The sequence below is a fragment of the Manduca sexta genome, unplaced genomic scaffold, assembly GCF_014839805.1.
Source record: "Manduca sexta isolate Smith_Timp_Sample1 unplaced genomic scaffold, JHU_Msex_v1.0 HiC_scaffold_834, whole genome shotgun sequence".
In the NCBI taxonomy this organism is placed as follows: domain Eukaryota; kingdom Metazoa; phylum Arthropoda; class Insecta; order Lepidoptera; family Sphingidae; genus Manduca; species Manduca sexta.
This window is the reverse complement of record NW_023595666.1, coordinates 1,459-6,802: the sequence shown is the minus strand read 5'-3', so window position 1 is coordinate 6,802 and position 5,344 is coordinate 1,459. Positions and strand designations below refer to the sequence as shown.

At 33.9% G+C, this 5,344-nt stretch overlaps 1 pseudogene; it reads right to left on the bottom strand.

Moving 5' to 3' along the window:
- Window positions 1-3,652: 3,652 nt before the first annotated feature.
- On the bottom strand, window positions 3,653-5,052 carry LOC115443045 (annotated as a pseudogene).
- Window positions 5,053-5,344: the final 292 nt, after the last annotated feature.

Here is a 5,344-nt window from a genome sequence, read left to right as displayed (position 1 = left end):
GGTAATGGAACCACTGATGGCCCCATTAATTTTAAATTTTTCATGGAATTGTTTCAGTTGAAAAATATTAAGAAAAACCTTTGATTAAATTGTAACATTTTTATACGTATAATAAACAAAATTAACAGAAAATCGTAATTTGTTACTTAACTACAAAAAAGAAACACTATTTTGGCTTGGCTATGCCTCTGGCATTGCACTGCCAGGGGCGACGGATGCTGCTTACCATCGGGCTGACCCCTCAGTCGTCGGAATACTAAGGCAATAAAAAAAAATCATATTACAGGACTTTATGACACAAATTGACTGTTATAAAATATTAGAAAACGAAAAATCAGTTTAAAACTTATACTGGGTTAGTTTGACATAGTGTTAATAAATAAATCCACATAATCGTTTTTGTTGTAATAAAATATACTCTCATATTCTGTCAAAAAACATTCATGAATAACAAATAATGTCGCCAAAAATCCCAGTTTTAGTTTTTGATCATTATGTAGTTAATTTCGAATACGGCGAGTGCGTGTAGGTATGCCTGGCTGAAAGTGTGATGTCGTCGCAACGAATCCTTATAGAGTAATAGTGGTATTACAGCGTGTGAAAATAAAATTGCATTTTATTGCTATTTATTTTGTTCGAGACTCACTTTTTTATTTAACATCTGCGGTTTGAGAAACTTATTGCAAAGTTTTATTTTAAAGAAGATAAACGTGTGGTTTCATTTAGTAACACAATGACCCTGTATAAACTAAAATCATAGAAAAAGAAAATCGAGAATGCAACCCGAATAAATCAAATTAAACAAATGTATATATATATAACAAGGATTTATTCTTGGTAGAACTTTTGACCTCGGGTATCGCCGAGACCGGCAACTTCATTGCACCAGAAATATGACACAACACTGAGCAATTTATATTTAGTTTTTATAGCTGTATAAAGTTCTACAAGAAATTATACTGATAGGTTGATAAATAAAAAAAAAATAAAAATAAGTACCAACTATGTTACAAAAAATAATCAACTAGAACTTTGATGATTAAAGATCACCAGTGTCCAATCTAAAAATGATTTGTAACACAAAATCGTAGTTAGACCGATTTTTTTTATATACCATCACCCTATGTTTATTAGCCTGGCAAGAGTTAGATTATAAAAATAAAACAGACTTTTGGGTGAGCGTCTTAGGCGTTCGCGACCCTGATGAGTTGTCATAGTTACATAAAGTTCTGCTAGAAATTATACTAAACAATTACAACAATTATACATTTTTCTCTGTAGTTTATGTCTTAAATTGATTTCGAAAAGAGCTACACTAGAGTTCTGCCCTGGTAAGATCTGCTTTCCCATCTCGTGGTGAAGTATCTTAATATAGACAGAATCTAAAATAATATAATGCTGGCGCCACACATAGCAAATATATTTGAACATTTGTTTGAACTCATGTGTGACACGGGTATTTGCGTATTTGTGCAAAGTTTGTTTAAATGTTTGCGTATTTGCCATTCGGTAACGGTTTTTCGACCACACATCAAAGCGTTCAAAGTTATCAAGTTGCTTGAAGGAGGACCGATTATATGGAAACCTAAAAGTAAAAGACATAAAAATTGAAATTTGGTCAGTGTCTGTAACTGTGTTCAAATGTGTGGGAAAGTCTTTGTCTGTGAGAGGCGCCAGCATAAGTAGAACATTTTGCAGGTTCAAATAAATTATTTCATTTCATGACCTAGATTGACCCATAGGCTACTTTTAATCCCAGTGCTCAAATTGCTCCCATTGGAAATAATGTAATGTTATAATCTGATGTTTTAAATAGATGGAGTTGGTATGGTACAGGTGGCGCTATTAATCGCGCTATAGTGTTTTAAAGACTTGTAGCAGGATGTATTGACGCGGGCGCAGGCGCGAGCAACACTTACGAGTCCTAAAAAAAAACAAAATACGCTGCTAATAATTATGATGAAATATCGATTTGCTCATGTAAACTATATTGTCTAGTACCCAAGTAGAATAGTGCTTGCAAACTGTTATTTAGCGGTAGAAATAGCAATACGGCGGTACCTACTACCTACTCAAGCGAACTCTGGCGTACAAGAAAAAAATACGAGTTACTAACAAAAACAACAAATATTAAATATTGAAATAATGTTAAGACCCGCCACAGTATTAGTATCGCGTTACGGGATCAGCCTGTGTACCTACATTCGGTTCCAACAGGCCGTCATAATTATGTCCACTGTCGACATTCTATTTGGACCCAACTCCACTTATCATCAGATGTACTGTTGGGTCTCTTTGCCGTGCTTGTATGAAAAAAGTACAAGATTGAGCGAGATGCAGTGCTTCGTAATGTTTTTAGTTCAGAGTGATGTGTGCCTCTGCTATTGTGAGCCATGGCACTTATAATCAGGTGAACCATTCATTGTTTTATAATTTAACCATAAACAAAGTTCACGTGTGTTATACTACATTTTACAATTATATAAATAAAAAAAGAAATGAAATTTTTAAATTTATTTTCTTTTTAATAAAACGTCGAGAGAAAATTATATCATAAAAAATAATCATACAATCCGAAAAATAATTTTATTTTGATGTCTAACATTCGCGTAATTATTGGAATAATCGTAAGATAAATAATTTTATTGCAACAATAATAATAACTTTATTGCAACAATAGAGCACAGAAATAATAACATTAAAAATTACGTAAATAATAATTGGCATATCTGAGTTAAGCATTTAAATAATTGTCAGAGGTCCCCAAATTGGGCTATGCCTGTATCTTGCCTATAATGCGAGAGTCAAATTTATGAGTAGCCGATAATGCAAAATACATAAATAAAGCGATAAATGAATACCAAGATTTAATTTAGCAACTACGATGTTGGACTTATCGCTAATAATTAGGGGATTTTTCCATTTGTATAAGGCCTCTCTGAAATCACTCGTAATCACTATTTAAAAGAGTTGTATTCGTATTTATACGAGCGTTAAAAAATGAGGGTAAGGCGTTAAATTAAGAAAATAATCAATTAATGTCCAGCATATGATGGCACCTTCTTAGGACAAGAGTCCTGCTCAGATTTTTGTTCTTTCTTTTTATTTTAAATGTTAAATATCTAATGCGGATGATGGTTTTTTAGTAAATTATTTTCTTCACTTATATTGGAAGCCGCTTAATTACCTTGTCTTATATTACTCCAACTAATATAATAAATGTAAAATTTGTGAAAATATTTGGATATTTGTATGTTAGTTTTGTAAACGTAAAAACCACTGAACGGATTTAAATGAAACTTTGCACTCCTATATATCATATCCTACTTTGGCTTATAGAGTACATACATACATTTTATATTAGTAAATTATAATTATAGTAAATATTTGAATTTTTCATTTCGATTTGTTCAACAGATAGCTCTAACGCCGTTCAGACATCGCTATGGATAGCTATAATGATTTAGAGACTTGTAATAGGAAAGGTATTTCACACAGGTGAAGACGCGAGTAACACCTATTCCCTAATAAGGGGAGTTTGTAGATTTCAGCTTTTATTCTATTCGTGATAGTTTTATAATTCTTAATAACAATATCATCCATTAAGGTAAATTTATATAGAAAAGAGAGCAATAAAAATTTAAATCAGTTGTAGCTTTTTTTTAATATTTATATTTACTAAAACATAAGCGTTAAAGTATAAAAATGATTCCTATATAATTATATTCGTGATGTAGAGCCGACCCTACGAGAGTCATTATTTTTACATTTTACTAAGTAAAATGCGAGGTAGTCGCCAATTGTTAATATAATAATGCTCTAGTTTGCTAAATTGATGTCATCTTGATTATTGATGATACGAAAAGTAATAAATATGGTCGTTGTAGGTACGTAGGTCTGGCTCTGTTGTGGATATAAGATTTCTAGCAGGAGCTGATGTTGGGCAGCTCGCCCTGGCAGCGGTTGCGCCATCCGTTCCACGCGCGGAACCCGTGGCGGTTGTAGATCCTCCTCGCGCAGACCGAGGCCCTCCTAATGTCGCTGGTCAGCAAGTCTGGAATATTAAATGTGTTGTCTTTAATCTTACATTAAATGTAGAATTTTGGAAATTATTATCCTTCACATCATATGAAAGATGCGATGACAATGCATCAAGAAGAATTAACTAGTTCAAGTGCCATGGGTACAGTAATCCATAGTAGATTTCCGAGATCGGCCTTAGAAGCATGCTTTCAGATAATCCTGTTAAGGATTACTACGACCCTAATTGATGGTAATATTCTCACCGTTGCATCTGACGTTACAGTCCTTGCCAGGTGTGGAGCCGTTGTTGCACCAGTATCTGTCGCTTATCTGGAAAGGCCATAGTTCCGGGAGCCGTCGCTGTTCACCCTGCTCACCCTGTTTGTGATCCTATTGCTCTCAACCTCAATCAGGCAGACCCCTGGAACCATATGATATAATAGTAAAACAAATACAGATGAATAACAAGAAGAGTAATTAATTTTGATTGTAAGTAATTGATTGAAACTATATTTCAGTAGACTTCCCATACTTTAACGCGGTTAATAATGAGGAAATGATCCAAACAGTAGAAACACTGTCCGGAATTGTATTCCGCACGGCACTGCGCCCACCATCGTGACATAATTCTCGGTCCCAATTCTACGACTGTTGTTGTAGATGTATGACCAAATTCCACGGTTCTACATTATTTCTGCATTCCTGCCAGTTCGTTTTTGGCATCACACCTAACTTTATGTTGCTTTTACTATATAAGGGGATGAAAATGACGACTTACAGCACTCATTGTCTTCAATCTCTTATGAATAATGACTTACCCTATGTATAAACAAATAAAAAAATTACTTACAATTTCTCAACTGTGCGTTAGGAAAGCCCTGTCTCCTTAGTTCCCGAACCAGTTCACATCTCGAGAACTGTCTCGCCTCGCAGCTATAAGCGAGGGCTAGGAGGGCTAAGACAATTACCAACTTTACCATGGTTGAAGAGTTGTTTGCAATGGCTCTGTGAGTCGTATGAATAATTGAAAGAAATGTGTGCCTTTTATATTAGCCCTGTGATAGATTGTAATCTACACATTCTATATTATTTGGCAAAAACTCATATTTATTATAAAAGTATTAGAACAGGGTTATCTGTATGTTAGAGATAAAATCTAGTTGAAACATTGTTACACTTTATACTAAACAAGTATTAAAAGTTGGTCAAAGTCGATAAATTAATGTAGGTAAATAGGTTAGTAGCAATTGTATCGTAAGCACGAGTAACAGTATTGTGAAATAACTCAAATATAAAAAAATACTGGAGCTGTTTATAGGAC